The sequence below is a fragment of the Dermacentor variabilis genome, chromosome 3 (genome assembly GCF_050947875.1).
Source record: "Dermacentor variabilis isolate Ectoservices chromosome 3, ASM5094787v1, whole genome shotgun sequence".
NCBI classification, from domain to species: Eukaryota; Metazoa; Arthropoda; class Arachnida; order Ixodida; family Ixodidae; genus Dermacentor; species Dermacentor variabilis.
This window is the reverse complement of record NC_134570.1, coordinates 96837472-96862689: the sequence shown is the minus strand read 5'-3', so window position 1 is coordinate 96862689 and position 25218 is coordinate 96837472. Positions and strand designations below refer to the sequence as shown.

The following is a 25218-nucleotide window of genomic DNA, read 5'->3' as shown; positions in this document are numbered from 1 at the left end:
CGAGTTGCACATTAAAACATGCCTATTGAAGTTCCGACGTACAACCTAATAGCAACCATTGCAAGCGAATGAAAGAAAGAAAAAGAAATATGGCGTGCTTGCATCTGTGTTTCAGGAGTCGTGTATACACGACTCTATCTCTGTTTTGGAATTGTGTTGGCGCCGTCTTGCCAGCACACACGGCTTTCTCCGGATATTTTATAGCGAAAGCAGCTGTTTAGAAAATCAGGTAGACAAAAAAGAAAAATGCTGTTTCGTTTGCCGTTCGCGTCTCTTCAGCTGGAAGTTTCTCCGTGTGTGTTATCTTACCGTTATGGCTTAATTTTTGTGCGCGTGTTACTCTAGTAGATTCGTCCCTCTGCTTTTTGACGTCTTCGGTGGTGGAGCGAAGACGTCAAAAAGAGAGAGAAAGAAAGAAAGAAAAAAAAAACGAAGGATTGCAGGGAGGCAAGCAGCGCAAGGGCGTTGACGCCGCTCCATCGATGCGCGAAAAGCCACGAAGCTACGCGCTATATCGCGATTTCCGAGGGTGCGCGTATACCCGCAGCCGATTCGAAATAATGAGCTGTGGGCTGGATTTTAAAAAAAAAGAAAAAAAGAGGAGAAAAAGGAATGATTGCGTGTATAACGAAAGCCCCGGCGGTATAACGCTGGAAAAAAAATTTTCCCCTTTAATGGAAATAAACAAGAAGTATAATGACTTCTCTTGTTCTTAGTGCGGTAACTAAAAGTTCTGTAGTCGAAACTTGCGTTTTCTTATTAACGTTAAGAAAGACGGGGGGAAAAAAAGGAAACGAGGCTAGCACTGGCTGCCTCTTTTTTTCTTCTTTCTTTTCGGCCGTCGAGCTGCAAGTTTGGCCAGACAGCGGTATAGGGAAAATATCCCCGGAGATTGCCGTTATTAATCTCTGAGCGCAACTCAGCGCCAATGTTCGAGACAGCAAGGAAAGAGAGGCGCGGGGGGGGGGGGGCGAGGGGGGGGGCGAGGGGGGGGGAGGTCGACGGAAGAGACCGAATAAGAGACCAAGGATTTATGTACGTAGGTACTGCTGTGATTACCTTCCTTTGCTTTTCTTTCTTTTGTTTATTCCTTTTTCTATGTTTTCGGTTCCAACGTTTCGGGTGAGCTCTATAACATTAGTGTGGCTCCTTGCCGAAGGTGCCAGCATCCTTTTGATAAGCCAGTTCTTTACCGTTGTCGCGACGAAGTGCATCCCGATTCAGGGCGTTCTCTTCGAGCGCGACGATTGCCCTGTTTGTCGCTACCATTCGCTGCAATTTATTTCAGCGTGCATGTATTCGTCACGGGCGATCTTTTCGTGTTTTTTTTTCTTCTTGCCGGATGTTATACGTGTCGCAACAAGTAGGGGAAAAAAGAACCGGTCTATATATTTGTCAGCACAATGCGTTGGAGGGCTAGTTGGTGCGAATCCATAATTACTTTGTTTAGCGCAAAACAACGGACGAGGTTAGCACTATATTTGTGCCCGAAACGGAGCCGCATTCGTGGATGCAACGCGTATAGCTTGGATTCTTTTCTGCGTTACCTGTGCGTATCTTATGACGAGCTTAGATGAACATTGGTGTCACATATTTACTTCCTGTTTCGCCAATATTGATTAACTAATTAATAATTTATTTATTTATTTGTTTTGTTTATCGTCTAATAGCAGCGCAATGGCTACGAGAGTCGCTCGGTGGGCTCCGAATTTTGACCATCTCAGCTTCCCAATTTAACAGCTGCACAGTGCTCTCATTGCTCGATATGCGAGCGTTTTCGCATCGCGTCCTCATGGCTGTGCGGCCATCATGAATGAATGAATGAATGAATGAATGAATGAATGAATGAATGAATGAATGAATGAATGAATGAATGAATGAATGAATTGGCGAATCACGCGCTCCCTTAAGTTTTCTGCAAAAGAGAACGTGTCGTCTCTCGGACACTATTTTTTTTTTACTGGAATGGGAGACAGTATAGACGTATAAGGACTGGATGCGAGCAGCAATATGGACCCACAATGCTTAACTCTGTTCGTGGCGCCCGCCTTGAAGTGCACCGACATGTAGACAGGCAGCTCGCGCTCGTTTAGCAGACGATCGCCGCGTTTTCTACATCTCGCTTTTGTATCAACCGCGGCTGTAGGTATGCGAGAGTGTAAAACCGCAACACATGCATTACTTTCTTTTTCTTTTTTGTTTGCGTTACGCCCGCCATAGGGAGCTCTATCATGTCCGTGAACGTATATCAACCTTCGCGGAATACCGGAGCAACAACAGACGTGAACGTAAGCAGCCTAGTTTGTAGCGTAGAATCTAACCAGAGAGGACGCAGGCCTTTTATTTCAGTAACCAACCACATTCTACTCGGCTGCTTGTGTAATGGGTCCGCAGCGGCATAATAGTGAGCATGCAGCCTTCTAAAGGTATCTTTTTGGACGCAACATCTACGTAAGTGCAAAAACTTGTCTAACATGTTGTGGTTGGACAAAGCGCCACAAGGTGTCGCTATATACCGGCGTTATTATGTTGTCGTCGCCGTCTCCAGTGAGACGGATATATTCCGCAAAGGGCGACGCGTTATTTCACGGAGAAGCTAAAGCTCTCGTTCCCTGTAATATTCAAAGACGTTGCCGCTCGTAGCTGCCTCGCCTCCCCTCTGCGTCACACGCGATTTTGTGTCATATTAATGCACTTCGTGCGTATGGCAAAGCTGTCGCCGACGACGTGACGCTACGCGTTTAAGTTGCCCGTAGCTTCGATCGCCCAGATGTGTCGCTGCCAGCGCGGATGCATATTTCGGCGAGCGCATCGTGGCGCGTAGGGCAGTCCTCTCGCATACATTACAAAAACGAGAGAGAGAGAGAGAGAGAGAGAGAGAGAGAGAGAGAGAGAGAGAGAGAGAGAGAGAGACTATAAGATTCTGGCAGTTAAAGTACACGGGCGCATCCCGAAATCTTGCCTGTCGGCGGAGCTCTTGGTTGCGGTGTTCCCTTGGTGTAGTTCTCGGTTGCGACGTACGACAAAACGGCGCGGAATGATTCAAGAAATGGCTTCAGCGTCTGCGCTTTATGGCTCGGGCCTCCATGGGGAAGGCGTAGTTTCTGTAATAGAGCGGGCGCATGCGGATGAGAACATGAGGAGGAAAAGAAGAAGACAGGCTTCTTTCATTTACTGCACGCGGGAGACATTTTTTTCCCCCTTTGCTTTCGACTACAGATTCCTCCCTCTTCTTACTTCTTCTTTTTCTGTTTTTCTTTTTGTCTCTGCCGCGCACACGGCTGAGTACAGGGAGCGAAATGTCTAAACGTACTATATGTATTTCAACCTCTGCAAAAAAATGTAACGGTGCCTGTGCGCCCCAGAAAACTGGTCTCCGGAGTCCGTGAAGCTTGACATTCCTTGCGGAGGCATAGACCGTGATGTATGTATGTACAATGTTATGTGTGAGCGCGCTGGCGTGCTTCTCCCTTTTCTTCATAATGTGTGAAGGCGGGTTGTATTACCGCCGCTCTGCCTTCGTCGTTATTCTTTTTTCTTCCCCCTTTCTCGCTTTATTCTCGTGGCGCGGGAAGCCCTTTATCATATTTATCCCGCTTGCGTGGTTTGGAAAGTCGCCATTCATCACTTGGTGGTATACGTATAAGAAACTATCGAAGATATAGTATAACCCGCGGTTTGAGCTGCCTTACGCTGCACTCGCATTGGCGGCGTCGACGGTGTCTTTAATTCTCGCTTCATATTTTCAATCGTCGTGTTCGCAGGCTACGATACTTTCATGCTTAGTTATGTGCTGTCTGATGAGAAAAAAGAAAGAAAGAGATCCGCCACCGATGGATCTGATGGGAAGAGAAAGAGTTCGTTTCGTGGTTGCCGTCGGTGCTGAATGCATCTTGAATTTTCTGTTGCGAAAAGTGTGGCGGCGCTGGGAATAGTTGTGTTTATTGTTTGAAGCCGTTTTTTTTTCTTGATTTATTCGCTGAATTATGGAAAAGTTTGAGCCCGAGGTGATCTCTCTAGGGTTTGGAGGCTGTCGTCGATGGTTCGACTGTAGAAAAGAGGGATGTGGAGAGGAGGCGTGGTGGTGTGGAGAGGGTGCATGCGGTCATCGGCGGCAGAATGGAGGCGCCCGGAGCCGCGTGTTACTTGGGGCCGTTTCAGCCCGGTCATGCACTACTGTACGCGGCAGAAACGAGAGAGAAGTGAGCTTCCAAACGCTTTCTGAATGCGGGCCGTGGAGCGACCGGTAGATCTGCGAACAGTGACGCAATATAAGTGAGGATGCTTTAGCAAAAAGGCGAAAAACAAAGGTGCGCTTACTTCGACAATCATAGCCTCTTCTGACGGTAAGAGCGGCTTAAGTAGCGCTTATCTAGCCAAAGACAATTCACTAATAGATCCTAATAATAGTTTTCTTTAGTGTCCCTTTAAGAGGCGGTTCGTATTAAGTACCTATTAACCACCGAAGAAGAAGCCGGTGGGACTCCGAAACGCTGGGTTCTAAGAATAAATAGTTTCGGTTGGAGTTTCTTTATTGTTCATTTCACGTGTTCCCTACCAGGCTTGTCTCTGTCGAATGTTTATCTTTAAGTATGGCGTAGGCTGTATATATACAGTCAGTGCTGCGCGGATCGTCGTTGCTCCGTCATACGGAAAAGCGGACAGCTCATAAGGTTCTGCCCCCTAGTGAGAAATTCAGATCTCATCCGACCGCCATCATCCGTACAACCGCCCCACTCAAGCGAGCAGGCTCTCCAATGTCACGAAGGTGAAGGCGTTTTCTTTTTATCTGAGGCGGAGGTCATTTTGCGGACGAGTTGGACTCGCCGCACGCTCCAGCGGGTGCGGCTCCCGCTAACGCTGAGACCCCGAGCCGTCGCGTGGCGAAAAGTGCGGAGCCGCGCATACGCGGCAGCAAGCGCTCGTCGGCCGTGGGGCACAGCAACAGCTCCGTTATCCAGAGCGACCGCGCCCATTCGACGGCGGCCGACGGCGGTGCTCCGCTGGCTGTCTCCATCAACCGCGGCCGATCAGGGATCCCTCTTTCCCTCCTCCTCCTCCTCCTGCGGCCGCTTGCTGCGACCACGCCTCCTTTGTGCCACTGCCCGTTATTCTTTCGCTGGTGTGCCTATATAGTCCGTCATGTACAGACGCCAGCACAGCCCTGAGGAGCACAGATGGAGCGCTTTTCTCCCCCCCCCCCCCCTCCCTCATTTTTGTTTTCCTTCGTAGCACGGGCGTGCGGGCTCACGTCAAGTGCTACAGCCTCACGTGTGCCTGTTCCACTGATGCCGTGCATTGTGACATTTTCACGCCGCACGTCTGTGCTAGATGAAAGTGCTTCTTTTTTCTTGCATTTTTTCCTTTTTTTTTCTGGTGCCGTGAGGCCCGTGACCTGCGTAGACTTCTTGCTGACCGAGGGTATACTGTACTCACACCCTGCCACGCATGACTCTGTAGGCCGCGATAATGTAACCATTCTAGCTGTTCTGATTTTTCTATTCTTCGCTCCTTACCTCGAGCAGCACTCTGCCTGTCTTTGTTTGTTTGTCTTGTGCCTGAAGTGAAGCGACGCCTACGTTATCGACAGGATCGGCTGCTTGTGAACTGTTTATGATAGAAGGATACGAAAGCATTCATGAGAATATACGGTGTAAGAGCTGGGGTCGGACATGTCAGAAGGGGTAGCTGGCCCGTGCCGTCGTTCGACTCAACCACGCTAAGGACGTTGTTGAAGGGAACAACATGTACCCATCGAGAACGAGGAGTACTGGGTTTATTTACGACATCTACATGAAGAGTGGAGAACGTCACGTCTCATCAGTCTAGCATGTCTGAATTGAAGAACACTGAGGAGCCGAAAAGGTGCGCTTAAACCCGCTCTGTCTTCCCTAGATCCCTAGGCCAGGCAAATCTGCCGTTCTACCTTCGCCCATTGGGAGCGCCCAAAGTCGTCGAAGGAACCGCGTTGAGTGCGAGTATTTACAAAATCACTCCCGCAACTTTGTTCACTGAACAAACAGAAAGGAGGGGAGCTTCGTACACGGGTATTGTCACGCTTGACTCAAGCTGGCGTGCCCTGGTTCCCGAGATGACCCAGCAGTTTGCTGGAGCGTCCATCAAACGACCGTGACGGTTACCGGAGAATCTGTGAGGAAACGCCGTAGAACCCCCTTCACTAGCAGTTTCTTTCTCCCATTCGTCCGTGACTGCGACAGTGAGCCAACAAACAACACTCGATCCGCCAAACGGGTCTCGCCTTGCTGGCGCCGCAGATCTGTCCGTTGGGGCGGAATCGTTAGCTTCACGAAGCGATTCGTCACAGTGGGATAGGAGACGCTTGAAGGTCACTACACCCGCTGGCCGACCGTAACAACGGGCCATCGTCTCTGTCTTACAATCTGGTTCGGTATTCGCAAAACTTTCGCTTTTAAGTGCTCTTGGCCATGGGCCGGCCACCTTCGCCTATGGTATTTGCAGCTTCGCGATTGGCTGGATTTTTCTTTTTCTTGCGAACAATTCACGCGTAAGACCTTTTTTTTCGAATATGGGCCCTGATCTTCCGCAGCAGATGGCTGCGCCAAGCTAATGCCCTGAGTCATAGAGTTTGCGATGAAGGCTAAAGAAGAGCCCTGCCAGGACAGAGCTTTACGGGTTCATCTGACAGACGTAACACATGTTGTTCCTGCATTTTGAGTACAGCAAATATCTTAATTGGAGGCAAAGATTGGCTTCTTTATTTACCTTGGGGCTGATTTCGCTAGTGCAAGGCTCAATGTGTCCCTTATTTTTCTAGACTGCACGTTAATCGTTGCTGGGATACGTGAGACTTTTTTAATACGTGACTTACGATATTATCACTATTGCTCTCGATTTCTGCGTTTGCACTCAGGCGTGCGCATTCGTAATAAACAATGACATAATTACATATACATATACTTGCGCTGGCTGCGACAGTTTCAGTATCTCAGTCAGGGTCACCGAACAACGGATGTCACAGGTTTGAGGCAACGCTTCGACAAGGAACTTGTCTTCTTATTTTCGACTCGTCTTGGCCCCGTGGAAGGCCACTGCACTTTGTCGAAAGGTTGTCTGAATTCCTTGTTCGATAATTGTCGATCGCTTCGAGTCTTCTTCTCCATTGTCAACTTCTGTTTTGCTCGGATAGTGCGAGAGGCGTTACTCGAAAATGCTTTAATTAAGCACGTTACCTCCTTCACATATCTATTAACATTGTATACCGCCTGCCGATTTTGTCTATCATGGAGCCATCGACGTTTGCAAATCGATATCCCACCGGGGACGCCCGGTGAAGCAGGAACTCTCAGCTGCGCGTGTTGTACTACATCTCTCGTGACTTTGATTCTGGGATATAGCCATTTCGTTTTTTCTCCTTCGACGTGTATGGCAACACGGGGTATACAGCATTGCGCCGTGCAAGACGCTGCTGCATGCTGTCTCGTTCGTGACAGCGCTCATCACAGTATAGGAACGGGAAAACGCTGGCGGCATCGGAACGGGCCAGCGATGTCCAACAAGGGGAGAAGACGTGGAACGGTGTAGTGCTCCTCACACGTTTCGTTGTTTCCGGTTCCTTCGGCTCTCTGCTCCCTCCGTTAGCGGGACCGTGTCACGTACAGCGTGTCTGACGCTTCCTCCATCAGTTCCGAAGCAGTGACATTGCGCCGCGTATTCCGAGTGCCAGCCACTGTTGCCATGGAACTTGCCTATATTATTAGGGCTTATAGGGACAGCGTAAGTCTTCAGAAAAGCCGATGCTATCTCGCACCAGAGCCTGGCCGCATAACCGCCACGGCAGCTCACTGGCGTTCTGCTGCTGAGCGCGAGGTCGTGGGTTCGAATCCCGAAAGAACAAAAAAAAGTAAGGTAGAAAGGAACAAGAAAATGAAAAAAATCAAGAAGCACAACCACTCGTTGGGGGGCTTTGTGGGCACGTCGTATATAGAGCATCTGGCGGTCGAACTTAATCTGGAGCCCTCGACATTATACGCTGTCTTTCGTAGCACGTGTCTTGCTTTGTAACCGTTAAACTCCGCTGAAACCCCGGCACAAAGTTTAACGGAGATACGGATTGACGGGGTCGGTAAATGTATAGCGCCTAGCTCCCAATGCCAAAATTACAGGTGAAAACGAGCAAAAAAAAAAAAAAAAGTACGAGGACTAGCACGCACGGCAGGATAAGTGCAGCCTTGTGATACGCATTTTTCTCCTGCGTTGGCTCTCTGTAATTGTGCTGGCTACATTTTACGTTGCCGAAGAACACATAGAAACGCGTTTATATTTGTGAGGTGCACTTTCCCTGTACAATTAAAAGCATCTATCTCAGATTGTTTTTTTTTTCTTTCTTGAGATATAGTTCCTTAACGTTCTCGACCATTCTTAGAAAAGCGCGCAGCGTGCTCCTCTGACAACAGTGCATCTTCAAATAAGGACAACTCGATCGGCGCGCAGGGTTCAACAAAAGACGGTCAAAATAAGCGCGGACCAGAGCTACACAGATAAGTAGGTATATAGGACTACGCTCGCCGCGGCGAATAATGGATGACCCTCGTTGTGGGAGCCCGACAAGCGTGGCGCGTATAACAAAAGCGCGCGCCCCGGTTTGACGAATTATTAGAAGTTTCTGACGGGGGCGCCGGAAAAGCTCCTCTCTTTCTTTAAGTTCTTTTTGTATTTTTTTTTGCGGCGCTGCCACTTCTCCTATCCCCTCGCGCCGTCGTTGTTGTCTGTTTTTTTTTTGTTATTGTTATCGTAGTTGTTATTGTCTGCCCCCTCTTGAACTGCACTTTGACGTGTACGGCGAGCTGACGGTGCGGCTAACACGGGAGCGCCTCCAAAAGAAATACCTTTGGCCCGCAAGGCTTGTCATCGCGGCACCAGTGTTCGTGAAGCGCTGTTTTTTCGTTACGATTTGAAAGACTTTTTTTTTTATCGCTTCTTTTCGTTTAGTTTGGGGCTATGTTTATGTGCCTTGCGAATTATTGAGTACAGTTCATTTAATAGAACTACGCGAAAAAAAAAAAGTGTCAGTGGCTCACGGTCCAGAAAGATTGAGCGTTCGCCCCATGGTATTACTTACTGTTGGCGCTGGATGTACTGAAGAGTATTCTCTTGAATGTAAATTGCTTGCCTTGTGAGAAGAGTATGGTGCACGCCCAATGACGCTTGCCCTTCTGATGTCTTGAAAGGGCATCTGTTTATTTTTCTGGCTGCTGGCTTAAATGTAATATTTGCCTTAGTTGAAAAGGAAACGGCTAAGGAAAGAAAATAAATACCAGATAAAGAAATATAAAAGCGATTCAGAAACTAATTAATGTTTTCCGTATGCCTATGCGAAGCCCCTTTTTCCTCGTTTGCACTGAGAAGCAATGCCGGGAAGTATGTACGCAGCGAGCGTAAGCTCATTAAAGGGGCTTTCTGTGTTTCGTCTAGGGTCGGATTAGCTTGGCTCTGCCATTATTCAGTGAGAAAGCCAATACAGCTCCCGCTTACGGTGAGCTTTTCTTTTTTTTTTTTTAACGTTGCTGAAGGTTTCAACTTGTTCACATCGTATGTTCCCTGCTTTGTCTCGCTCGTCGGTTCTCTGCGTTTTACACACATGGCATCTCTGCTCATGTATTTTCTTCTTTTTGTCACCCTTCAAACATTCACGAGCGACTAAAATCCTCGCTTTGACGTTTGATTAGCGAGTCTAAAAGCTCAGAGGTTAAAAACAGGCAGAGGCGCACATTTGGTTGATGATAGTACAGATTTGTGTTAGTGAGATTGCGTGTATGCTAGTGACTTGATTGAGCACGGGCGCGCGTTGTACGGTACTAGCTGTGAACGGCTATTCACATTATAACGGGCTGCGCGTTTGCCTTTGACTTTAAACGTCACTATAGTAAACGTACCCTCCCCTTTTCTCCTCCGTACACGAAAATCGGCCACTTTGAATCCTTGGTGCTCTAAATTGCTGTGGGACTTCTTTCTTTTCTTGAGTATAAATGGGAAATACAGAAAACTAGATGCTACGTATCATGCTGTGTGTCACACGTACGCTGTGTCTCATAGAAAGTCATTCGGAAACATGTGTGTTGTACTTATAACGGACCATTATGACACATAGCGAATCACGTACAATAACAAAATCAGTACTGTATAACACATATTAAAGACGAAGCACTTAAGTCATCTTTACAACAAAGACGAATCAACTGTAACAGGTGTTATTTTGGATTAACGAATTTCTGAACGCCTTCTTCGGTATTTTTTCCCGTTGAAATTGGTGATTCGGTCGGCAGTTTTGTGCAAAAGTTTGCGAAGAAAGCTAAATTACCGGAAAGGCCGGGAAGCGTAGGGGCCCGTGCTTTGTGTGTGTGTAGGCCCGGCTGGCAGAAGAGAAAATAGCGACGCTTGTAAGAAATAAAAAAGAAAAAAAAAGAAAACCGTGTAGGGTTTACGAAGAAGACAAATAGAATGGGCGAAGCAGTAGCTGCAGTGAGACCGGGGTACCGTGCAGCCCTGGCAAAAAGAAAATAAAGCGGGAATCTTTCCTTCTTCTTTTTTCTTTTATGCACTTGCGCTGTGCGCCTTCTTTTGGCTGTCTCATCCCAGCAGCTACATACTGTTTGTTTTCGTTGCGTTGTCAGTGGCACCCGCCGGCTCTTGAGCGGGGGGGGGGGGGGGGCGTCTCTTTCCACGCACCAAAATTGGCTGCCCTTCGCTTTATTTCGTCAACTTCCTTCGCGCCCCCGTTGTGCGCAACAAATTGGGAACACGTTCGAAAGCTCGAAAGTATAAGCAAAACGAATACGGTATAGTGGAAATTAAAATGAAAGGAGCCAAAGAAAGCAGTAAGTGTTTCCGCATGTTTGGGTCGCGCGGGGAGATGCGCGTGGAAAAGGCGCGCGCGCGCGCAGTGTGCAGCTTTTTTGCGGAGCTGCCTGCCGTGTTTGGCGCGGAGTGGTGCGCGTCACACGTGTACGCAGAGAAGGGACGCGCTTGCATTGTGTGCATTTCTTGCGCCGAAGGTCCGCCTAATTAGGAGCTCCGTCTTGTCTCGGGTGTTCCGGGTAGCGCTCGCGCGAACATTATTCGTCCGGAGAAGTTTTGGGGCAGGATATTGTATAATTCCAGAGCAACATCTGGTCGAGTTGCCGAGTATATATATATATATATATATATATATATATATATATATATATATATATATATATATATATATATATATATATATATATATATATTATATAAGATAGAGCTATAATAAAAGAATAATAAAATATAACAAAAATAAGATATAATAATAAAAAAAGATCGTTTTGCGGTTTTATAACGTGGTCGTAGTAGGCGTTATAAATCCTCAGAGGCCGGCTGGCGTTTCCGGAACTAGACTGATGTGTGAACGTATCAGGGTCCGCACACACTGTACATAGTTTGTGACAGCACCGAATCGGGTCGCTGCTGGAAACAAAAGAGCACTGCCGCTTGCATGGCCTCGCGCGCCGGCAGCTTGTTGCAGCCGCTATGGGCGCGACTTCCTTTGTTTTCGAGAGTAAGTTTCGCACGAATGAGCCGTATGTACAGAAGTGTGCGCGAAGCTGAACTCGGATGTCGGTTCTCGCGCGAGTTTTCCCGTGCGAAAATTTATTTGTGTGAATACACAAGCTTGTTTAAAAAAGAAAAGGAAACTTTTACACGATGTTTTCCTGGCGCGTTTTGTATGCCGAGGAACATGTTTTACCGAAGTATAAAAGTGACAGTGCAAATAACTTCATTATTGGAATGCTGTCTCAGCTCAAATGTGCGAAAGCTTAGGTAAGTTCTGTGTGTGGCTAGACGTCGCCACGACAATCTTCTTTGCGATGATCGTTACCAAGAGTAGATAGTGGCAGGTGCCTCAGCCAGCGGCCTGTGATGAAACCTTTACATACGTGTAAGAGAAGTTTTGTGAGTTGGGGACCTCACTTCCCGTAAGCCGATGGTCGCCAGGCCGTTGCCTTGAGTCCCGTTGGCGCTTTACAAGAAAATCCCCTGTTCCTTCGCTGTGGTCAGAACCGTCGTGCTAACACAAATCTTAAATTGTGGATCCATATCCCATCGCTGCCAAACATTTGTTGGCCGTGGCGCGTCAGGTCTCTCGAAAGGCATGCACAAGTAAGAGTATGCGTTGCCATGCAAAGAGTGGCTTGCCGATGAAGTGATTGGGAAAAGAAACGCGAAGAAGGGGTTTGTTTTATATATATCTACAGATGTCGCCCGTGAACGTCGTGTCTGGTGGAACGGGCGCTCTTCTTCGGTCCAGGAAAGTTCGTATCTTAGCCGCCTTATAAAGAAGGGGAATATGACGGCGAAACTCAAGTGCTTAATCGGGTGCATAACACGGAAGCGCGCTATAGTGAAGTCCACGAAAAAAAAAAAGGGGGGGGGGCGTTCTGTTTTGCAAGAAAATAAAAGTGAATAATAGGGAGACTTAAAAGGGGAGCAGCTTCGAGGGCGTGCCCGCGCTTTCCTGCAGGGATGCCCAGCGTCTTCCAGGCGGGCGTGGTTCGGACTGCCCGACGTGACAGGCGCGGAGATTTAATGAGCGCGCATTCCATGCGGCGGGGCCAGGAATGCGCCGGAGCACGGTATAGCGCCGCGCGCCCTGCGAGGCAGCAAAATTACGAGAGGGGATGGCGCGGGGGCGGGGGAGGGGGTAGAGGAACGGGTACGTACAGGAGAAAGGGATAAGGCGATGCCGGGGAATGAGGCCCGTACGGAGGAGTGGAGGGCGTGGCAAAAAGAAAACCGCGCTCGTTATCCAAGTAAGAGGAATCGGGACTGGTGACAGATGAAAGGGACTGGTCAGGCGCCGCGAGTGCATTGTACTCCCGGCTCTTGACCAGATTCGTGTTTTTCGTCGAAACTGCGGCACGCACCCTTCCGTGGACGATCGGGCTTCCGTGCGATAACGATCTTCGTCCTCTTTTCTTTTTCCACACAATTTTTCTTTTTCGTTGTTCCTTCGAAATTTCATCTCACGAGGTGCTAGGAGTTGTCTTATTCTCTTCCCGCGTCATAATGACTGCCTTCGCCTTCGTGATCACAGTTTCGCTGCACATAAAGTTCTATAACAAGACGCGCACGAAGAAAGCATGATCACGCACGCAGCAGCTACTTCATTCAGCTTGATAATTCAAAATACATTTATGTCCACAAAGACCAAGAAAAAAAAAAGGAAATTGGCAGTTTTGCCCTAAGGGCGAAGCACTGACTGCGACAGCAAAGCTGGGCGTTACTCTCGAACATCTCGAACTCCTGACTGTACGCGAGTCCGACTAACAGGGACGCGACGTATACGCGGGTGCGCCATCATTTGTGGCACCCTGAAAAGCTTTGAGTCGCCGTGTGGGGCCTGTAATGAGATCGCACAGGCGCCACTACGCTGCCCGCGAAAAGCCGCGCCAGTAAAATTATACAACTTTCAGGTTTTAGCATTAATATTGTTTTCCACCTTTAATACTTAGCAGTCTGAGAAGAGTTCAGACAAAAGGCATGCGCTGCGAATGTTGTTTCGTGACTTTTGTCTGCGCTTTGCAGTTGTCGAAAATCTTGAGGAATAATTTAGACGGGAAAGCAAGACTTGGTATGACCAACTTTAGTGATTGAATAGTGCAGCAATATAACCTGAAAATATCTTAAAAAAAGGAAGATATCTAGAAAGATTGCACAGCTTTACCTTAGTTATGAATAAGAAAAGGAGAAAATTACCTATCAAGAAAGGGATCAGTCAAGGAGACACAATATCTCCAATGCTGTTCCCTGCGTGCTTACAAGAAGTATTCAAGCTATTAGACTGGGAAGGCTTAGGGGTGAGGATCAACGGCGAATATCGCAGCAACCTTCGGTTTACGCATGACATTGTTCAGTTCTGTTCAGCAACACTGGAGAGGAATTACGACAAATGATTGATGACCTTAACCGAGAAAGTACAAGGGTGGGGTTGAAGATCAATATGCTGAAGACGAGGGTAATATTCAATAGGCGGGCAAGGGAACAAGAATTCATGATCGCCTGTCGGCCTCAAGGGCCTGTGCAGGGGTATGTTTATCTTGGTCAATTACTCACAGGGGACCCTAATCATGGGAAGCAATTTACAGAAGAATTAAAAATTTGGAGGACGCTTAAGTGTTACCTTTAAGATTGAAACGTGATATCAAAGATCCCCGACTGCTTTTCATGTTTCCCGGTAGCTGGAGCGTATGTAATCGTATGTTTACCAGGAAACGCTGGCCGTGAACGCTATGCACGAAGGCGGGCTTTGTCGTAGAATCGCAGCCTCTTGCGTGGCCCGCGATGCGGGGGAGGCGAGCGCCAGCTGGAGGTATTGCAAGGAACCGGGCGCGCCGCTCTGTGGCCCCCGAGACACCCACGCGCCGGCGTGAGCAAATGGCGGACGCCGCGGCCGGTCTGTGACTTGTAGAAGCGCTGGAAAAGGTGTATCTTTAAGTTTTCGCGAAACGGAATTATGTTTTTTCGTATAGTCAAATTACAATCCGAGAGCTATGATGCCTGTAGGCTGTATGTATGTCGTAGTTTACGATTTTCCCACATATTGTAGCTTGAGAAATTCAATTAGTTCAGTAAGCTTGTTGCATCACGTGGATGACCTGGGTATGGGTTCATCGATAATCTTTCTTGCGGAAAAGACGTCTGGCGCCGGACGCCGCCGCTGAAGATTCTGCGACACGGGCTCTTTAACGCTGTCGCATTAAAATGCGTTAAGGTGCATACGGCAGGCATTACCGAATGCTGACTAGGAGCTTACCACTGTCGTTGAAGAGAAAAGTGTATGATCACTGCATTCTAACGGTGCTAACATGTGGGGCAGAAACTTGGAGGTTAACAAAGAAGCTCGAGAACGAGTTAAGGACCGTGCAAAGAGCGATGGAATGGAAAATGTTAGGTGTTAGCATTAAGAGACAGGAAGGAGCAGTGTGGATCAGAGAATAATTAAGCCTGTACAACCGATATTTTAGTTGACATTTGAAGTAAAAAATGGAGCTGGGCAGGTCATGCAAAGGCAGGGAACGCCGCCTGATTTTTCTGAAAAAACTCCCTGAAGTTGGGTGCATATGCGCTTGTAACTGGGATCCTCATCCAACATGCCCGTTACTAATGCGTATGAGCCCATTGGCCGTATTCATTTATTGAAGTGCCTAGAGCGGCCTTAGGACGTTATTGTAGGGGACATTATTGTCACATCGTTGTAACTCACAGACATTTTCGTTTGTAAGAGGCGTTTGCAATATGCAGACCGCCTTTGTTATGACAACATGTTGAACGTCATGCCAGGCTACCATCTACTCTTACGACCAGAGTTACGTAACGGAAAAGATTCCCTCATGAATATGGGCCCAGTTTCGTAAAGAAGCCGCGGTTTCTTCACAACGCAGTGTCCCGCAGCGGATCCGGCGGCGCCATTCTCGTGGCAAGTTGGCGCAGCGGTGCCCTGCAGACTTCGCACTCTCCTTTAATTAGTTTTGCGGCGGTGACAAAGGAGTGGATTTTCATGTATGCACGGCGCATTGCGAGACCATTTAGTTTTTTTTTTTTTTTTTTTACTGTTCCGCTGTGTGCATCTTGTATAGCTTGTTACACCCGCGTGCTGTAAAAAACTACTTTCGTAACATCGTTTTCACCGTATTTCTTTTTCTTTTTTTTCGTTGCAGTGCGACGTCGATCCGGCGAGCCACCTCTGCCTCCAGAGTCTGGGACGAGGTAAGCTGCCTTCCGGGTATTTGTCTTTCTTTGTGTAACAGTTTGCGAAACTCTCGACACTCTCTGACGGCTTTTTTCGCACGTCTGTTCGGGAGACGAGTTCCATTTCGCGGTCTTGCTCAACCGACGAAGTCGCGCGGAAGGTTCCGTTGAAAGCCGAGCTCACGATCTCACGCATTTTACGGTTTCCGGCGTGGCGAACGAAAAAAAAAAAGAAAGTTTACAAGTGAGTGAAAAAGCGAGATCTCTAGTAGGAGGCGTGGGCGGCTTGTTGCGTTTGGTCGCGAGATGAAAGCGTTAATGCGCAGATCTAATGGCGAAGGCGGCGACGCCGTGGAACGCAATTTCTCCAAGCGCACCGTGTCGTTGGCGCGTTCGTCGTATATGTAGCGTATAATGGCAGCGGTGCAGTATAATTGCGAACGAAGTGCACTCCCTGTCGGGACTTGCGCCACGTGCTATACGAGGTGTGCCATCATGAAGAGGAGCTAGCACCGCATGTTTATTCAAAGCCCTTAATTATTCTCGTTGTTGCGCTGATATTAGAAAAAAAATAATTGACGAGTCAGATTCTTCTTCAATATAACTGTGCTGTCCGGTACTGTAGAAAGTTATATTATGTGACAGGAAGAACGTGCGCACATACGAAATGTTGCCTTTATTGTTCTAGTGCACTAACGCGGAGGTGAGGAGAAGTTCTTTCTTTTTTTTCTTTTCTTTTGTGGATCGTCGTGGATCTGTCGTTGCGTGTGGGCGGAGGCGAGGCTTCTCAGAGCATTACGAGGGACAAACCCGCTTCGGCGTCCGCACCTCGGCGACGCCTTGCGTGGCCGAGAAGGACACCTCACGGTCGCGCATCAGCTCAGAACGCGCTCGTGCGTGGCGCCATCAGTAATTTAAGGAGGCCACTTTTTAATTACCGCCACCACCGGTGCCACCCAGGCGGTTGGACGGAAGTCGTCGAGGACGGGCCGCGTGTATATATATATATATATATATATATATATATATATATATATATATATATATATATATATATATATATATATATAATCTCGTAGCGCGCCTAATTGCACCGTGTTTCCTGCGTGAGCGAGCCGGTGCTATGTATACTGAATCGCTCGCATTCGCTCCTCCGCGGTGATCCATGCGTCTCCTGCACGATGTTGTTTTCTCGGTGGATAGATGCACGTCGGGAGTGGTCGGAGAGATAAATGCCGCTTGAGAGGCGAGAGGAACGTTTTCGGCGGCCTTACGCGGGGCGGCGGGTCTACATTTTTCGTTTATGAATAGGGCTTTACGCACCCCCCCCCCCTCCCGCCTCGTTTCCCCTCTATAATTGCTGATGCCCTCCGAGTCACGCGGGGAGTCATCCGCTGTTCTAATCGTCGTCAGCAAAGGATGTATCGTCGACGCCGTTGTTTGTCGTGGCCAGTGTCGTCGTTGGCGTCCTCGCTGCTTTCGTTGGCCGTGTTGTCTCCTTCTCTTCCTCGCCGAACCGTCCCCACCGTGGATGCTAGCCCTTATTCCTGCTTAAGAAAAAAGAAAATTATTGAGCATACGTACGCGCATGCAACCACTCCCCTCCTCCCCCTATGTTAGTGGCTCAGTGGATATGGCGTTTTAACGCGATAGCGTTAAGGAGCTCGTGTCGCAGAAAAGCCGGTGTCGTCGGCGTCGGTGTCGGTGTCGGCGTCGGCGTCCGCGGCGTTGGCCGTGAGCGATAAATCACGGCAGGCACTTCATAAATAAAAAGCAACTTCCAAGATGGGCTGGGTGGGAATCGAACCAGGGTCTCCGGAGTGTGAGACGGAGACGTTACCACTGAGCCACGAGTTCGATGCTTCACAGCGGTACAAAAGCGCCTCTAGTGAACGCGGTGTTGCCTTAGAAACGAGCTGTTTCTAAGGCTCAGGCGTGCGTCGCTTGCTCAGGCGCTCATTTCGTTGTCGCGCCGAACGCTGCGTTGCTCGACGCTCACCGCGTCCGATGCGGTGCGCGTAGTCCCTGCGCCGTAACCCAATACCCCTTGGCGGGTCGACGGGAACGCTGTCGCGTTCCACTCTTGAAGGCGAAGCTTAAGCGTCCTCCAATTTTTGCTACTGAGCATGACGTCGTGGTTTCGATTTCGATACGAACGAATAAAAAAAAAAGAGCCCGGACAAAATGAGAAAATGGTCGTGTACTTGGATCGAATTGCGCGCTAAAAAACAATCGGTTAAAATTAATTCGCAGCCCTTCACTACGGAATCTCTCGTTATTTCACTGCGCAACTTCGCGACGTAACTTGTGAGACTTAATATTAAATTGGCGCGCTCCTGAGAGAAGAACGCATCTGCCGAGTAGCTTCCTCGTTATTTCCTGCTCGCCTCCTGGTCAGCTCAGGTGGTGTAGCTAACCCCGGTTTCTTCGCGCGTTCATATCGGGATCAGGACGAAGTTTCCTCAACTCGCGAGGACATTTGTTTTTCTTCTTTTTTTTTTGTGAGCGACCCGTATGGGTTTCCTTTGTAGACATGAAACTTGTTCCACCTTCCGAATTTCGGCAGTACTGAGTTGCCATATGAGGTGGTATCGAAAAGTTTCGAGACTGGCTCTGCTTTGAAAAAAGAGTAGCTCTTTCGTGGACATTCAAACACCGTCACGTTCGAAATAGTGCCCTGGCGCAGCAATACAGCGCTCCCTGTGTTTCAATCGCTTTGTCCAGTCAACATGTCATGGAAGCCTTCTTTCCCGAACTAGTGGAGCGCCTTCTGTGTTTCGAGGTTCATTTAAGCAATCGTGTTAAATAAAAATGGCAACATTCGTGCATTCGGTGGTCGTTTCCTGATGTGGAAAGATACTTCCCTTTCAGTCCCAGTGTGTGGCTTCTTGCGACGAACCTCGTATGCTGCGACGTAGGGAAACTACCACAGTTCTTGACATACGCAGCCATGAGGTTAATGCCGTAGCAATATTTTGCGGCCATTCCGGAAAAAAATCAATTGGCCGTTGGCGCCCCTCCGTTTCAACGTGTGTCTCTTCGTCCCCTACTTCTTTTTTTCCATAAAACCTATACCATTCTGGCTGATCAACTGGCTGGAGCAGAAGCTCTGCTGTACATTTTGATGTTCGTTGTTGTCAACTCTTGTCACTCAGTCGTTTCCTTCTCGAGCCTCTCCTTTCTTTCTTTCTTTCTTTCTTTCTTTCTTTCTTTCTTTCTTTCTTTCTTTCTTTCTTTCTTTCTTTCTTTTCGTTTCCTTCACCATTCATTTCATAGGGAGCTCCTATATTACGCTTGCCTCGTGTGATCAACGTTTCCATAACCACATGTTGCAGCCCATGAGGCCGTCACTTTCATGCACTAATTTTCGGCCTCCTTGTAGGCCCACGGCCTGGCTTCCCGCGCTATATGGAGCACTACCAAATGCATTGCGGTTTTTTTTTTGCTTCTTCTTTATTTCCTTACGTCCTATACGGCTTGGCTGTCATGTTGACGCCCAATAACTGTCGCTGTGACAACTAGTTGGGCAGCTTGGCTTTTTATGGCTACTTGTACGTTCCGCAACCGTTCCTCGCCAACGCATTTCCCTTGTGGGCGCGGTGATGCCTCTTCGCGTTTTCTGTGCGTTAATAACGTCGTAATAATGTTTAACTTATGAATTATGCAGTTCGAGACATTTTCGGGAGTGGCAGCAGAGATGACTAGGACATTTAGGTGCCGTGGAAATTGCGAAAGACGCCATGGCAGCGCTAAGAGATGGACGATAATAACGGACGCCATGCTACGTCCGAAAGTTCTTTCTTTCTCCATTTTTTCTTTCTTCTTGCGGTCATCTCCAACTCGGCTGTCATGTCGAAGCCTAATAAGTGTCTCCGTGAAATCTAATTAGACAGCTCGCCTCGTTGTGGCGACTCATAGCGCAACCGATCCATTTCAGGCCGACGGATCTCACTTTTCATTAAGTCTGTCAACATCGCTCCTCTTTCCTCGTGACGTCAATCCGCTTATTAGCAAGTATTGACTGCACGTACTTCGCGTGCTGCCCCGTGCGACGGGCTCCGTAATTGAGTTAATTTGCTCCCACACATCCGTACTGGGTGTCCTCCGCTCCGCCAACGCATCTTTCGCAACGTTCGCCGATGTCATCGCGAACCTTTCAACGGGATTGTACGGGAATAAGATTTTTGCGTTGCTCGTCCCACTCAGGCTTTCTAGAGACGTGTTGGCGGCGAGGAGTTACGGAGTCGCCATCTATCGGAAGCGCCTCGCTGGCGTAGTATGAGGGATCACGCGGCACGCTCCTCATAGGTTTTGCTGTCAGCGCTCACTGAAAACACCACGCGCAAGCTCTGCCGGACATTTCTGTAAGTACTTTCGAAACGAGAGAAGTTTTTTACTGTCTAAATAATAATCTTGGGCAAACTGAAAGCACAGAATCGATTACAGACGTTATCTCTGTACCGAATACGTACAGTGAACAACCACTGCGCGCGGTCGCCGCGATGGAGTCTCCCGAACCGGCTTCTTCCGTGAAAGGTAGGTAAACAATCAGAACAAACTATGCGAAATATGTCCTTGTAGTGTTTGTATAACTAAATGGAGCGTAATAGAATGAAGCCTCAATGCAGCGATCGCGCAGATTCGCAGCGACCGACTGCGCGTCTGCATGCTTGTTCGCGCACAGTTTTGTTTTTGCCGCGTGCGCGTTTTCGCACCGTGCCATAAGCTTTAGGCCGCAGAATATGAGAATTTGACAGTATACAAATACGAGAATTTGACAGTATACAAGCAACCATTCATTGTTGCGTGGGTGCTATCAGAGCTGTTCAAAAATAATTTCATTGTAGAGACTTCGACGCCTACGGGGACTGTGATGTGCGTCGCGACGATTCAATCTTCTTTTTTTCTTCTAAATTATTGTACGTTTCAATATTATTTCTCCAGTTGCGTCGCACTGTATGTTTATCGGTGTTCTCAGCGTGCGATTTCCCGCTGCTTCTTTTTTGTAATCCAGTGTACTGATTCATAACACAAACATGACCATATGCCATGCTTTTTTTTTAATGTGCTTCTTACCAATCCCTTTCCACTCCAGTGAACTTGCCAGTATCTATAGCATCGACAAGTTCATAGACCAAACCGTCATGACATCAGTCGGGCAGCGGACTCGGGCGAGCGTCTCAGTGCGCGTTTTCCGAACATCGCAGACCTAGCGCCGTAGCAGAAATCTTCCTCGCGTCGGTGCTTGCTGCATATCCGAGTTGTAGCCGATGACTCTTTGCCGGTTTTATGTGCCTCGAGCCAAGCTTCAGGCAGTTTCTTGTCCTGCGGCTACGTGTGAATAAGGCTGACAGCGGGATCCGTTGCGTACATCCGGCACTGCGGCACCGATCAGTAGCCTACCATGTTGCGCGCCTTCAAAGGCAGCCACCACCTATTGTAGTGCTTTCAAGCGTTGTAAAGGAGACACTCGAAGCGGGAAAATCTCGCCGCTAAATGAGGACCGCAGCGTACGAAGGAATTTAAACTCTCGTTTTCAGCTCGCTTCGGCGCTCCCGAAGCAGCCGACGCGGCCGCTATGTCCACGTGATCCCTAATAGCACGTCACGCCGACGGTGGCGCCAGCTTTTCCAGTGGTGGAGCTCGAGGCCAATAGCATGACACCTCGATTGCGTGGTGTGTTGCCTACGCCGATGCGCAAAGGCGGATGCGCGTGGCACGAGAGAGAGAGAGAAAGAGAGAGATTGAATGTTGCACTAACTTTCGTAAAGGCCGTGAAAAGGGGGTAAGAGTGCTTGATTCGTATAATCAGCAGTGGTCGAAAAAGAGTTGCCTACGTCTCGACGAGTGAACTTGTAGAAATGGAGGTGTCTACAAGAAGACTTTTGACAAGGCCTCTGGTGTTGCGCTTCGGTCATGAGATACCTCTCGTTCGACCAGTGTTGATCACTTAAAAAAAATCTCCGTCTTCTGTCGTGTTTGACTCGCGTCGTATGTCAATGTCGCACATTTGGTGACTTTGTGCAGCGTGCTTTGGGCGGTTGTTTCGTGATGCAGTATCTCCGACTTTTGTTGCATAAACGCCGCATTATTTGGTGTCATCGTGCATATGCCTTCGGAAAATGACGTTAAGATAAAGTCAGTTGAAAATGTTGTCAGAAAAGACACGAAGACAGTTCAGGGTTATTGAAGCCAGTTTGCATTATGCGATTGCCGCGTTACGAACGTTGTTGAGCCCCTACCACCAGCCCGGAATCCGAATCTTCAAGATGCAGAATTTATCCTGCGAACGCCCTTTGGACAAACCCGGGGCTGCGCCGAAAGGCACAGCGCCCTAAACTCTCCCTTGACAAGTCAAGATGCTGAGCCGTTAGGCAGTGGCGTCCTGAGGAGAAGCATCGGCAAGCGACATGTCCAAACGTGCAACAAAGTGCTATAGACAGCCCGGCGCCGTATTTCCTTTTGCCTGGAGGTCACCGCGCACGGCAACATTGAAGCGGGTGGCCAGCGCGGTCGCTGGTCGGACCTCTCGGACGACCGTCGAGTGCTGGCTTTGTATTGGGCCGTTTGGGTAACAATCGTTTCTCGGGGCTTTATAAGCCCCGACGCCGCCGCCTGGAGGACCGGATCCACCGACCCACCGGGAGCCGAGTGCCGCTCTCGAGTGGAGTGAGGTGTGTCACGCGTTGGAGTCTCGCCGGACGTCGCCGTGCGGGAACAGTCGCGTTTGCTGTGAGCTCTCGGCCCCCGTGCCGATCCGATCTTGTCCTGTATAATGACCTGTATATAGTGTATAAAATTCCCTTTCGTTATTCTCACCGACGCCTGACTCGGAGTCTTCGCTACCAACGCTCTGTCACGAAACGGGTGTCGAGCGCTACGGGACCACCTCAAAGTCGGAATAACGTGTACGCTGAGAGCATCACCTTTATGCAGTTTGAGAATGTGACCAACCGTCTGCTCATCTTTGTTGTAGTGAAAAGTAGTTTTTTCTTTTTTCCTTTGCCTTAATACAAGGATGAATAGGTAAAATAATGTGGTGGCCGGGCTGGCATGTTTGACGCTACGTTCTGGATTTTCATGTCATATTGCAATATTCGAAACGCAGTTCAAGGTTTCTGTCTCTTAGTCTGTGACGGTACGACGGTTTAGATAAAATTTGTGCTAATTATTCTCGAGAGATGGGGCAAGATCGCAGATCGCGGCTCACGACTCTCCGCGGCTTATAGGCCAATCGCGTGAGGCGAAACTGAACGGAAACTGAATGCGCGTTTCGAACAACGATATCTGATCGCGCCCTTGATGGCAAAGATTATGATGAAACTACCTATACACGTTGTATGCATACCACAAGCGTCTGCGCGCTATGACAATTACATGTAATTGCTTCCGAGGTAATTTTCTTTAATATTATTGAATGCAGTGTAATGTACAAGGGGTTTCCACGAGTATATAGTTGGATTCCAGTTCTCGACATTCAGGAGCTACTTGCGTGCATTGAAACCGCCCAAATTAAACGTCGGGTTCACAACGCCGTCTTATCGTGTCACCTATGTGTAGTCTACATAGCACATCGTATTCCCGTAGCGAAATCCATTTTCAAGTTTCGGAACAAGTATAGCAACGTCAAAGTTCTTTTTGTACGCCTTCCTTATTTATTTTCTTTTTTCCTTCCTTTTTTTTTTATCTATTCCTGCGATTGTTACGAATTCTCTGATGCTCTGATGAAGTGATTCGAAGAAAAGACGGATGCGCTGCTGCCAAAAAAGAAAAGGTTCTATTTTCTGAAGATTCAGGCTTCAAGAAAACTTACTTCGTCACTGCCACAAAACGTTCTCCGGAAAGTAATATTTTCGCAGCTTCGCGAGTCTGCTTTGCCATACGGCAGTGCTGGATTCTGGTTCTGGTTAGCTTGTCGCTGGGTTTGGGGGGTAAGGACGAATTATTATATTGTGGAGAGGGAAGGAACGAGTTGGATATGCGCCTGAAGTCTGACTGTTTATTTTTACGGTTACTTGTCTGACGTTCGTACCGCATAGAAAATTATCTCATTTGCGGCCTGAAATGAATACATAAGCAACGTTGCTTACTTTCTTTTTCTCTCAATAAAAAGAACAGGAAGTTATTTGGGCTCGTGATAGTTTTGGCGCATCACCGTGCTTTACACAGCCTCCTAGCATCACTTGATTTATATTTTAAGAATTAATAAAATCATAAAATGTAAGGCTCGCAATTTACATTTAAATAAAAAACGGTTGGACGGGTGTTGAAGCATCCGGTTTTCGATTTGGTCTGTCTCGGTGTTTATCGTGCGTTCCGTAGGTTGTTTCCATCTTGGTATAGTATTTATATCTAATACGCGAGCATAATCAGGAATTGCGTAATTAATGGCCTCGTAACTCTTTTTCTTCTGGCAATACAAGTGGCAACCTTCGGAAGACTGCGATGCATGCTGTCCGGTTGCAAAACTTTCCTGCATTTCGATTACCAAACTCTCCTGCATCGTATATGACTGCGCAATCACCCGATCTGCGCGGAGAACGTCGCTTAACTTTTTGTTTAATGCCACGTATGAAGTCGAAGCTAAAGCGGAGGAAGTGACCAAGCAATCAAAAGTTGAGGAAGCGACAGAAAAAGAAAAAAAGGAAAGGAGACAAGCCTTTAGGGCAACCATATCGTGTTTCGATGCTTTCAGCACTATAGTCGGATCCTTCTCTTTGTTTTACCACACATTGCTGCCTCCTGCCGTGACGCACCGTGCAAGCTGCGTCTCACTCGCATATCAAATAGCTTATTTTTTTTTGCGTCACAGTTTTTTTTTTTTTGTGCTCTCGTAGCTTCGCCTCGGTTTTTATGTCCGTGGTGCCCCCAAGCGGAGCATTCTTTTTCGCCCACAGAAGCGAGAGCGGTGTTGTTCCCTGCGCAGCAATCTCCGCTGCTTCCATCTGTGGCCTTTGTTTCGTAATACCCAGCGCCCGGTTTTCCTTTTTCGTCCCTCGCCGAGAGGGAAAGCGGCAGCAGCGCCGCACTGTGGCCGCCTTCTTTCTTCGCCGAGTGACGTCATCGCTGCACCACCGTCGCCGCGCGTGCGGCGGGAATCGTCGGATGCCAGAGTTTTGATGGGTGTTCTCTACAGGCTCCCCCGTGCGCGCGTACGCCCCCAAAAATGCGCCCATTTTTTTTTTTTTGCCCCAACCCCCATCCCTCCGGCTCCTCGTTTCTTCTTTGTTCCCTAATCTTTAATCCTGTATCTCCGTGCGTTCCTTCGCGGTTGCCGTCGCTGCCTTGTTGCTCTTGCACACTCGTGTGCACCGCCGCCGTCCTGGCCGTACATATGAAATTTCAATTTCTCTATGCACTCCGTCAGTACGTCCCTCCCTCTCACTTTGCTTGTTTGCTTTGGTACAGATCTAGCCGTCTAACCTTCTTTCGTACGCCATATGTCTATTTGTTGCGTGCTCCCCGCGCCCT

At 48.4% G+C, this 25218-nt stretch overlaps 1 long non-coding RNA gene across 1 annotated transcript in view; it reads left to right on the top strand.

Moving 5' to 3' along the window:
- LOC142576068 (uncharacterized) overlaps nt 1-25218 on the top strand; it is a 318466-nt gene that overhangs the window by 215700 nt on the left and 77548 nt on the right. Inside the window, exon 3 of the long non-coding RNA XR_012826773.1 lies at nt 15717-15765. This is a non-coding gene — a long non-coding RNA (uncharacterized LOC142576068). The remainder of the gene's footprint in view (nt 1-15716; nt 15766-25218) is intronic.